Here is a 12,919-nt window from a genome sequence, read left to right as displayed (position 1 = left end):
AGCTCCAGTTTGATAAGCTTAAGCTTCTCTCGTGCATAAAATGTCCACAATTGTGTGGCTTTGCTTGTGTAAATGTGTGGCTTCAAATTAAATAAAAAAAAAAACAAAAACCAACAAAAAACAAAGTGAAAAAAACAGTAGCTTGACATAAAAACAACTCTTTTTTTTCTGTGCTTTAATATGCAAAACAAAGTATTCGAAAAAGAGAAAACACCCACGTTGGTGCGGTGTGGTGTGGTGTGGTGTGGTGTTTATTGTTATAATAAATATTTTATATTTTATTTAACATAAAATTTCTGAATGAAATTCTATATTTGCGGAGGTTAAATTGTGTTCATATATGTTTTAAATATTAATTTACTATTTGAGTTGCTTCGAGTTTACGTTTATTTCATTCAAAACCAACCTTACGTTGCGAACCCATAACTTCCACGGAGGCGGGGGTTTTGGATGAATCATGTTACAAAAACCGAGCGGGTGTTAAATTCGTTTGCCATGGCTAAAAAAGTGGTTAAATGCAGTGCTCATTGTGGTGGTTTTTGCTTAATAATCATTTTAAAATTATAATTGCTATGAATCCCCACTCATCAACAAGTTTTCTGGATATCGTCATACAGGATGTCAAAACAGCAATACTGGTTTGCTTTGATTTAAATAAAATATGTATTTTTTTCTTAATAAAAATATATGACTCATGAAGGGTACTTCCACGTATATGTTACTTTCGAATGCTTTTATGTTGGGTTGAGTTAGTTTAAAAATAATTAAATAAAAGAAATAAAGATTATTTAACCCATATAAGTTTAGTTTAAAAAAAGCCAGCAATTATAACAGAAAGAAATAATATATAGACAAACTTTCATAACTCGAAGTACCATTTTGCAAAGAAAAGGTTCGACTTATGGAGAGTTCGAGTTAAATAAATTTTTTGTAATTATATGTAAATTGCTCTCTAAACCCTGTTGCACTCTATTTAGTTTGAACTATAGAAAATTTGAATTATAGAAGTTCGTGGTTTGGTAGTTTAACTGTACATTCTGCTCAAAAAGTACTCGGATTTTGTAAATAAAACACACAAATTTAAATTTTATTCCAAATTTATTTTATCTCCTTCAAAATATGCTCCTTCTGAAGCGATACACATATGCCAACGCTTAACCCAATCTTTCATACACTTTTCGTAGGCCCGTGAAGGTATGGCTTTTAGTTCCTTCTGCGAATTCTCTTTTACCGATGCAATTGACTCAAAACGCTTACCACGAAGATGCAATTTGAGTTTCGGGAAGAGGAAAAAGTCACACGGGTCTAGATCTGGAGTATATGGTGCCTGAGCGATGGCAGTGGTGCCGTGTTTGGTCATAAAATCGCGTACAACAAAAAATCGCTAAATGCACTACATACACAATTTCCTCTTCTCTACCATTAGCTTTCACATTCTAAACCATCTTTTACGCCTTCTTATTTTCTTTTATATTATATGCTTAATAACTCACTAGCTGTGAGTCCAAAGCTAGACGTTAGTCTGTGGTATTTTTCCCAGTATCCTATTGGGAATTTGTTTCTAAGTATGTGTAGTTCTGCAAATATTCTTACAGTTGTTAAACGTACCTTAATTTGTTTTAGTGTTGAACTGAAGTTATGAGTTGAGGTTAGTGTTTATAAGGGGGAAGGAGTCAATTTCTTTTTTTAAATGTGCCATATATATTTTATAGCCATTGATATAGACGTTTAAGTTTTAGTATGAACTTTTAAGGTTTGTTTTGGACATTTAGGTCTAAATATCGATGTTTAGGTCTTTGTAAGAACGTTTAGGCCTTTTGACGTGTAGGTCGATGCTGGATGTGATCCATGGTTCTATTTTACTTAATAAAAATTTGAGTTTGTTTTAGTATTTACATGGGTTATGTTATGTTAAGCCTTTTCCGAGTTATTGCTTCTGGGCACTTTTACTCTATGATAGCTGGGGGAATTCTACATAGTCCTGACCATCTGACTGACTAATTTCAGTATTCCTGATAATCTTCATGATTATTCAATGATTGATCTAAGATCTGCGTATCGCCCCGTGCGGTTTGTAATTACTCTGAGATTAGGTAGTGCTAAGTAGGGCAGCCTGTAGCTTCAGAGCTCTGTCCCTTATGTATTTTTTGACCGGATCTATTCTAAGTCCTCTTAGCATATCATTCGTGCGGATGTACCATGGTACTTTGAAGAGCCTTCGGAGAGCCATTAACCCATTTTTAAGGGTTAAGCGTCTAATTTGTTTCTTAATATTTGCAGTACTGCATTGATTTTGCGGTTCTGTGGTTGCTGGTTTAAATTTAGGATGTTTGTCTATTTTATCGAAAAATTTCAATGATATATATATGAATATATGTTCTAACTATTGAGTTAGAAATGTTCTTGTGGAAATTTCGAAGTTTAAAAGACATTAATATATATGTTCGTACCATGTGTCACTTTCTGAGTGCTTACTTTTAACTTTAAGTCCAAAGGTTCGAAAACTTTGGAGCTAAAAAAATGCCAATAAGCCATTTATAAAATATAAAAGTTTTTTTAAGTAATAAAATATTCAATATCCTATAAATGACTAAGTAATATTTCAACATAAGTACTTCTTTCAACATAGTAAAGAATATTAAAAACTTGATAAAATAATATTGCTGATTAATAAAAAAAATTATTAAAAAATAATATATTAATAAAAAGAAAACAAAAAGGAAAATGACTATAAACTAATAAGTATTGTAGTTAAAGATTATAATTATATACAATTAAATACATATTTCGAAAATATCCACAAAGATTTGATAAGTTTCCGTCACTCGCAATGACTAAAATAACCGACTAATGTAACTAATTTTTTATATATATTATAATTGTTTATCGTTTTTAACAAACATTTAATTATTTAATTAAATGTTTAATTATTTGTTAAAATAAACTTGAATTCAAGGTTGAATGGAGTAAACGAAGTCATGTATTTTGGTTAAAATTTAGTCAACATTTTAAAAGTGCGATAAATTATACATTTTGTGGTACATTATATATTCTTATGTAATCCAAAAAAAGAAAAAAACATATACCATATGTGTATATAAGTATATACTCATTTATATATGTAATTACAAAATTTGTATGTTGTTGGGTATAAAATTATGAGTTTGTCGTACGAACAGCACTCGACTTTTGATAAACAACTTTCGACAAAGCACTTGCGCTCTTCCGGTTCATTGTGGGTCAATTTAAATTAATTTTATTCTTTTAAGAGTTGTGTTAAAACTCTTATAAGACTTAGTGTTTAGATTAAGCACAGAATCTACTAACCTTGCCCCCTTTTATTTTATGCAAAGTAGGTGACACTTTTAGCAAAATGTGGGCCATACATAGTTCAGGTCAAAGTTGGTTCAGATACTCAACGAGACGTTTATGCTTTATTGTATCTAGCACTTTTCACTGAACTTTGCTTGAATGTTGTCTGACTCAGCTTCATTTTCATTGCTAATATATATTAAGTGTTAAAAAAAGCAACAACTTTTTAATTGTTTATATAAAACTTATAATTTTTATTAAACTTTAGACGTAACCTTTACAGAAATATTGCTGCCATTGATTCTTGATAAATCGAATTGCCTTATTTGCGTCTAAACTTTTTCCGCTTTTCCGTTTTTGCGTTTTTGCATAAAACGCTGAATATTGCAAAACGTGCATATGAGTATAAACAATTACTTCCTTTGCATAAACAATTATTTTTACTATTAGTATCCGCAAGTATTCCAAGAATGATCATCCATTTCTGAGGAATTCGGTTCGTAGTGGTTCGTAGCTCGTTTCGTTAACGTAAGCAATATTCTTACGAAAACCCCTAAACAAAACTGTTTGTCTTGCATTAATATTTCATAGTTAAATCGGAATTCTTGTGCCTTCAACTGTACTTAATTAATCGTTTAGTTTCATTGCTTGTAAATCTTTTTTTTCTTCTTCTTAATTTAAAAGTGATTATTTAATCTTTTTCGAGTGCAGTATTTGCTTATTCTATTATTTCGGTTTACAGCTTCACATGTGTGCTCTGCTCTGCTCAGCTCAGCTCAGCTCTGCTCAACTCGTTCAGTTATCTTCGAAGATAATCCCAACACAAATTTGAAGTACGTAAGTAGTGTGATGTGATGTGTTGCTTATCTATAAAATGTGCATCTCTCGTGTTTGGTACATCGTGTTTTATATCTTCTAAAACAGACAGAGACATATAGAAGTCTTTGTAGTATAGGTTTTTTATCTTATTTCTATTATGATTAAGATAAAGTTTCTTATGAATTATAGGTTTTAATGACATATTTTTCAATAATTTTGTTAGCTGTAAAACATGTTTTATTAGTCAGACTTGTCGAGTATCTGTTTTTTTTTTAATTGGAAAAAATCTGTATTTTGTTTATGTGGATTTACGTAAATTGTGTTTATAATTGAATCTGGTATAAGATTTATAAAAAAAAATTTTTTATAGATAAAAAAATTATAAATAAAAAAAAATATAAATAAATAAAAAATATAAATAAAAATTAAAATTAAAACTTAAAATTAAAAATAAAATTGTTGCCAGAGAGCAATAATAATATGGGATTGATACACTTTTAAGATTACTTTCTTATCTATATCTTATTCTTTGTTAGCAATAATAAAAAAATTTAGCGTACCCAATCCAATATCCAAAATCCAATCCAGTGAAAAGTTATTTTGAATTTATATAAGAACAGTGTAAGGTACAAGACAAAAGGTCGCCAAGATTACTTTCTTATCTATATCTTATTCTTTGTTAGCAATAATAAAAAAATTTAGCGTACCCAATCCAATATCCAAAATCCAATCCAGTGAAAAGTTATTTTGAATTTATATAAGAACAGTGTAAGGTACAAGACAAAAGGTCCCCAAGATTACTTTCTTATCTATATCTTATTCTTTGTTAGCAATAATAAAAAATATAGCGTACCCAATCCAATATCCAAAATCCAATCCAGTGTAAAGTTATTTTGAATTTATATAAGAACAGTGTAAGGTACAAGAGAAAAGGTCGCCAGCTCGTTTGACGTGGTAGTAGCAGAATTATGGGTCTAACACAGAAGTTTTTCTGTAAATTTAACTAATATTTTTTATCTGATTGTTGTACTTTGTTAGTAATAACAAAAAAATATAAAACTACCCAATTCAAAACAGGCTGAAAATTAAGAGAAAAGACAACACCCCTATGTTTATCGTTGCAATGGGAAGTCATAAATTAATGATATAATTCAACGAATTAACATCCAGCAGTTAATCACTGACTTGGTTATATCGTGAAAGTGGATGACGATACTTCAGTGGTAAAGGTATTTGAAGCGGTAGAGGTAGATCATGTTTACCTCTACATACTTCGTCAAGCCAAAACCCGGTAATGAGTTGTTATGGCTAAATTAGGATGAAAGGAAAAGGAGTCGCGACTTAACACAGAAATTCTTTTGATAAATTTTTCTAATATAACTTCCTAATCGAATAAACTTATATTATGGTGTAATATAATAACGAGGCCCTATGCTTCAATATAAGATACAGGAATTGATGATGATGATGATGATGGTGAATATAATAACGGTTCAAGATTTTAGACAATAGCATCCGTTTGTTTGATGAGGCATCTGAGGCACAATATTAATTTGTTGCACTTTTCTTACCTCTATGTTGTGTTATGTTAACAATATTAAATTCAAAAACTTTGAAACTAGCCAATCCTGTAAAGAGTAGTTTTGAATTAATATAATAGTAGTTTCAAGTAAGAAACAAAAGATCAACCGTTCATTTGATGAGACAATAACATATTTTGAGCACGACGCATGAACTTTTTTGCTAAACTGAAAATATGTAAATTTTCCCTAAACCCTAGGTTCTAGGCTTATATATTGCCTAGGGTATAACACAAGTAGCCAAGAGTTTGTTTAATGAGACGTCGTGCGTGTGACAGGATACTCATTTGAAAGCAAATGATTTCAAAACCTTTCTTTCGTAAATTTTATTCCATTTTAACAATAATTATAAAACAAGAGTAGTTATGGATTGATACTATAGCGGTGCAAGTAGCACTAGAAGAAAAAAAGGGATTAAATTCATTTTAATAGCACTCTGCGACGTGATTAAATGATTTCTTAAGCTAATATCTGCTTATATATTTATTATACAAGTTAACTGGAGATACGAAGTGTATATATTTTAAAATTAAATATTTTTATTAATCATTAAAAACCTCAGTCCCAACGATTTTTCCTGTGAGTAATTCTATAATTATTAAAACTTTAATTTAATATTTATTTTATTTATAAGCTTGATGAAATAACTATGAACTCTATCATAAAACATTTATCATGTTTTAAGCTATGACTATATATAACATTTTGTGGTGAACTAATTTCTTTCCCCAAGAAAAAAAAAAAATTTTATGGATAAAAAGTATCTTTTTAATATTTTCTGATAAAAATAATAATATTTTCTTAGAATAATCACTCTCCGCACAGGGAGATACGCAGATCTTAGATCAATCACTGAATAATCATGAAGCTTATATGGAATACATAAATTAGTCAATGAGATGGGTGGGACCCTGTAGTACCCCCAGCTATCAAAGAGTAAAAGTGCCCAGTTGCGCTGACTCTAAAAAAGGATCAACATACATACATACATCAACGATTTATTTGAGAGCTATATCTAAGTCTAAACTGTTGAACCTCATTTTTATTAGACAGGTTACATTCTTAAAAATTTTCTCAAGTTTTGTATTTTAAGGTCATACCACAAGAAAAAAGTAATTTAAACAAAAATCTGTAACTAAATCGATAGTTTATATAGCAACTATATCTAACTCTATACCGATATGAATAAGAATATATAAATATAAGTACAAACGGTAGCTCTATCTAAATCTAAAACATCGGTTTAGGAGTAGGAGTACATAAACATATATACATTCTCCATAAAATTTTATTTGATAAATATCCTTCTAAAAACGAAGATTACTCATATCCGATGGTTCAGTTTATATGGCAGCTAAAGAAGCTATATAATGATGCGATTTTGGCAAAACCCACACATTTAGTTGTGGTTTATAAATTATGTTTAAATACTTAATTGTAAGTATATATGAATATAAATTTGAATACATTAGCTACCAAATTTTTTTTTGAACATCTTCCTTAAGAACGTATATCACCCATATTAGATTGTTCAGTTTATATGACAGTTAATATGGTTGGATATTATAAATTATGCATACGTTTTAAATTGGAAGTACAATAACTTCTACAATAACAGCAATGGGCGTTGTTTTGTGCCCAAACAGGGGTTGAGACATTCAAAACCCTGGTGTTAGAGACACCAACTACAGAGTAGCAAAACTCTTTCGAAAATTGGTTTAATCGAATGCAAATATATATTGGTGATCTTGGAGTAGAATGCTTCCAAAAACAATATAACTATTTTCACTGATTATTCACTGCGGCTTCATTGCTTGGCACAAGACTTAAAAGACAGCCCTCGTATAAATTATGAGGAATACATAAATTAGTTAGAGAGAAGGGAGAGACTCTGTAGAAACCTCCCAGTTAAGAGAGTGTAAAAGTGTCTAGGTGCGTTAACTCGAAAAAACCTCAACATAAGACAACGTTTTCTACAAATATCTTGACAAATCTAATATATCTTCACACTTTTTTGTGTAAATGGTTTAACAATTAATTCCGTAAGGTATAAAATTCGTTGCATTACTATGACGGAACACTACTTATGGTAAAACAGCAGTTTACCTTTTCGGTAGTTTTAAGTATGTATGATAGGATATGACACACAAATATCGATACATCCTAATTAAATTGATTGAATTCGTTTATAATTGTATTTAGTAAGAATAATTCTTGTGTGATTATGACTAATCTTATGTCTAATTGAAAATAATCATTATCGATTAAGAAGGCTATCGGATTGATTTGAAGGTACTAAGTTGATCATTATTAACCTCATTCTAGTCTTGTATTTAAAACGATGATTGATGTTATCTCATTTATATTAAGTGTTAATAATAGAACTTAAAAGCGAACCTTTTCTTGGTAAGAAGACATAAAAAGCACTTTATGAGGGGAATTCAATTTAATTAAAATCCTGCATCCATACTTATTTCACCCAGTATTATTGTGATTACTAATCATTTGCGTTAATGAATCTTTTGATTATTTTTACTTTATTGACTGACTTGCCTTTCTAAAAATAATTATTTCTACAAGTAAAACTAAATTTAAACCAGAATTTATTGTTTAATGTAATGTAAGCCGCTCTAATCACAGCTTTTTTATTTTAGTTCGTTTCATTTGAAGTGTGATTCACGTGGCTGACACTTTTCGTACCATTAAACCTTTCCAGTAATTAGATTTACATGCATAAGCAATATTAGTAGCGCAGTGTGTTGAGCATGGATCGTAACACTTTTTTGCTTTTCATCTATATATATACATATATATATATCATATAATGTGTAAATAAATCAGTGAAGACCAAAACACAGCCAAATCACATTCAGCGATTCGAATTGCGTTTGATTTTAATTTAAATAAAATTAAAATTTTTTCTTTTGCCTAACTCGACATGCAGTCGATTCGCAAATTTATTATAAACAAATTCATTAAATAAAATAAAATAAAATTAAATAAAATTTTGTTGTTTTGTTGTTTCGCGATTTTACGTGTTAATTGATTAATTTCCATTTAAAAAGAAAGATATATTGCGATTCATATTTCATTTTAAAAATATTTGCGGACGTTTTGAAAAACTGAAAACCTAATAGGTTTTACAAGGTAAATATTTAACAATACATGTGTTAATTATATATCCACAAAATTAAATACATATATATATACATAAGTGTATACATATAGAGTTAATAATCTAAGCTTAGACGTAAGCTTAAGTATGCAAAATAAAACGATTTAATAAGTAACTCGAGCTGTCGAGTTGCCGTATCTTTTACTGAATTTATTTACCTTACCATTGAAGGACACCGAAAATGGTTTATAGTCTGAATTTGTTTTATAAGAGAACACACCAGAAAACAAGTTTAGAAAATTTATTTTATTAAAAATGCAATACAATTCAGTACTGCAATTAAAATTTTTTCCTCACTTTGATTTGATTTGTGGGTGTGTTCGATTAACTATCAGAAAAAATTCAAAAGAATTTAGAAACACTTAACATATAATTAACGTAGACGTGATACTTAAATGTAGACACATTTTTATTACTTCACACTCATGTATAATTTGAATTAAAAATAAAATGTGAAGTAATTTTTAATAAAAATTACACAGAATTGGAAATTAAAGAAACCCAATAGTATAATAAATAAGTACTTTAACTCATAAATTGATAAGTGCTTTTAGAAATAAAATTTCTACATAAAATTATATTGCTTTTCTATAAGAAATTAATATAAACATTAACTTTTAAATGCTACTTTTACAAACGAAACTCCACAGAGAACTACCTAGTTTATGCGGACGACAACTGCTTTCTTTCTTATTACTACTACTACTACTAGTACTATTGTCCATTACCTACATAGGGGCATAGGGTCTCAATAATTCTTCTAAATCTGACTCTATTTGCTGCTTCTCTGTACATGTCATTCTGTGTATATCGTGCTTCAGTTAGTTTACTTTCTTCTCCATGTTTTCGCTGGCACGCCAGGTTTTCTGCTGCCTTGTGGATTCCATGCCAAAGCTTGCCTCGCTATGTCATCTCTCGGTTGTCTAAGCGTATGGCCTACCCACTTCAATTTTCTCATTTTGTTTTAGTTTTTGAGTTGTTTGGTTTAACAGGTGTTAATTGGATACTTGATCTGACCATTGAATTCGATGTAGAAAAATACTTACATCCTTCTCTATATATATCTGGAGTGCTTCCATGTTTCACAGCCGTAGTACAATATAGATTTCAGATATGTGTTAAAGATTCGCAGTTGTTTCTATCTCCTGAGTTCATTGAATCTCCATATGTTGTTTAGTTTGCCAAACACGATTTTCGCTTTGTTGATCCGATCATAAATATCTTCTTTAGCTCCGCTCTTGTTAAACACAATATTTCCTAGATAGGTAAAACAGCCTACACATTCAATTTCTTCTCAACCATTCACATGCAGCCTTACATTTTGAGCTGCGCTTTATCGGCTCGCCATGGTTTTTGTTTTTTCCGTACTTATCCTTAAACCGGCAGACCCTGTTCGTTTGCTTATGACGGATATCATTTGCTGTGATTTATCATATCTGTGACTTAGCAGCAGGACACCATCGGCAAATTCTAGATCTTGTAGACACTTAAACAGTCCCCATGTGACACGCCTGGTATTTTTTCTTTCTTTCGTACAGGTTGTGCGATTTGAAGCTTATCGCACGGGAGTCAAGCGGGAGTAACTACAAACAACTGAACTCAAAACCAAAGTAGGCTAAACTAAGTCCCTAATTGGCCTACATTTGTGGTGAATGTAGAACCAGCACAGTCTACTATTTGAAATGTGATAGTACACCATAGGGGGTTTTCAAATTTGCTGTTCTAATTCTGTAATCCATAAATGCTGGTCCGTTAAATCTTCCGTAGGCGCTCCTAAATCCACCTACGTGAAATTCAACCTAGACAGCAAACTAGAGAACTGTTTATGGTGCACTAAAAGAAAATTTATAGTGGAGTTTATATGACTTAAATTCACTCTAGATGTTCCACAAGTGCACCGTTGGTGATTTTGTAGTCCAACGTCGTTGGTCCTCAAATCCGCCGCAGTTGGTACACAAATCTACTGTAGATTTGATTCCTGAAATGCACAGGTGATGGTTTTTTAGTCTAACGTCATAGGTCTTAAAATTCACGGTTGGTGCTATTGTAGTCCACCGTAGGTTGTATTTGATAATAGGTGGGTATCTAGTTCATCATATGCTACTTCTGCTTCTAAATGTATGGCTATCTAGTTCATATAGCTACTTTATAATTGGTAGCCTTGGTAGTCCTTCTTATGTTACGAATACTTCATAACTGGTTGATATCTAGTTTTTCATATGTTGTCTATACTTAACATTTAGCTCAGTACATTATAATAGATGACTATCTAGTCCACTGTATATTACCTATACTTCATAAAAAATGGTCATCTTATCTATGAAAGGTAACAGCTGTGGTGAACTGTGCTACTTTTATATAATTCAGTTTATTAATTTTTACTACAATGATACGTAATTCATTATCGGTTTTAAGTGAAATGGGTAGCACTTAAATAAATATATACTATATGAGTTACTGTATGATATATTAGTGAACGAATTGTTTTTAAACTATAACTTTTGATATAAATTATTTGGCAGAATAATATAACACCAACAAACTCTTAAATCGCCATTAACCTGTACTAGTTTTCATTTAATAAATAACAATTACGTACAAATAATTTGACAAATATACGTTAATCTATGCTAATTAATTTTAACTTCTTTGTAAACAACAAATTCTGGTGTCAATATTAGTTTATCATTCATAAAACTGTGGGAATTACGTGTACGCCCTACCACAATATATATTTCTTGCTCACAGGTTATTCACAAAAAAAAAAATAAATAAATAAATAAATTGATGTACATTTGACCTTGATTATCCTATTAAAGGCTATGCGCCTGGCAAATCGTGAGAAAAACTATAACAATTTTTCAGTCAAGTGGGAATTACGTGTTCCAACAATGAGTTGGAGAAATTACACCCTTCACAGCAGCCATCGCTACCGTCACGTTGCTTATCAATAAACACCAGCGAAACAAAGCGGTGTCGCAAACTAACATATACCTCATACCAAAGACATTATGTGTAAGCATGTTTTCTAAGACAATATGGATGGCAGTGATAGGGAAAACCATGTACGTGATTTCCACACCATTTTCACACCAAAAAAAAAAAAAACAAAAACAAAAATGGAAAAAACAGAGGAAAATAACAAAAGCAAATGTCTTTATCGCTACAATAACAGAACGAATAATGAGAAATACTCAATGAAGGCAAGAAATGACAGCTAATAACATTGCTTAGCCTCTTCGGCACCGGCAAACCGCTAAGAAAATCTTACGCACTAGCACAGCACATCAGCTTGCCTCAGCGTACTTACCTGTTCCCAAGTCTGTGTAAATTAATTTTCCGAATGAGCCACGATTTTCCGAATGAAAATAGGTAAAAAGTGACAAATCATTTTCCATTCTATTCACTAGACGTTGTCACTCAGAAAAAGTACGTCGCCGGCTGAAGTACCGTCAATGGAAAAATAGTGACAAAACAGATTTTGCATTGTAATTTTTTTTTGTTAAATAACATTGAAGAGGTGCTTAAAGACTATAAGAAAAAACTTTCTGTGTTATTATTGTTAATTATATTATTTTTTATGTGTAAAGTATACACTACTCTACTCGTACATATAAAGAAAAAGTTGTGATAAATTTATAAAAAATTTAATGTTGTTTTTCTCTTCCAGATCTTTCGTTTTTATTGCGTTATCTGTGAATTACGAATTTATTTGAATTTTATGCTGCCAGTGTCAAGCAATATGCACTTAATTGCAGCAGGCCCATCCCTTTACTGAGAAAGGGGGGCTCTTCAGTCACATTGCACTGAATCATCAACAACAAATGATCAAATGATCAAATGAACAGATGAACAGATGAAGCAACAATATTAGTAACAATAAAACTATTGTCAACAAATGGAATTGTGCAAATGAACCACCTTGCTGCAGTGTGTCCTCAACTATAACGTCCACAACAAGTAACGTCGAAATAATTGGAAAGAAAATTATATAAAAAAGTAAAAAAAAAACCAGTCAACAAATTATATCAAT

At 30.7% G+C, this 12,919-nt stretch overlaps 1 protein-coding gene and 1 long non-coding RNA gene across 2 annotated transcripts in view; both read left to right on the top strand.

Annotated features, from left to right (window-relative positions):
- Positions 1-12,919, top strand: part of LOC119677656 (ERI1 exoribonuclease 2-like) — a 327,184-nt gene that overhangs the window by 34,773 nt on the left and 279,492 nt on the right. The gene's annotated exons all lie outside the window — the stretch shown is intronic.
- LOC119677663 lies at positions 3,629-12,885 on the top strand. Its single transcript, XR_005252282.1, has 2 exons — positions 3,629-4,145; positions 12,557-12,885. It is a non-coding gene; the product is annotated as an uncharacterized LOC119677663 (long non-coding RNA).

The sequence above is a fragment of the Teleopsis dalmanni genome, chromosome 2 (assembly GCF_002237135.1).
Source record: "Teleopsis dalmanni isolate 2A chromosome 2, ASM223713v2, whole genome shotgun sequence".
NCBI lineage: Eukaryota > Metazoa > Arthropoda > Insecta > Diptera > Diopsidae > Teleopsis > Teleopsis dalmanni.
The sequence above is the reverse complement of the archived record's forward strand: the minus strand, read 5'-3'. Positions and strand labels throughout refer to the sequence as shown.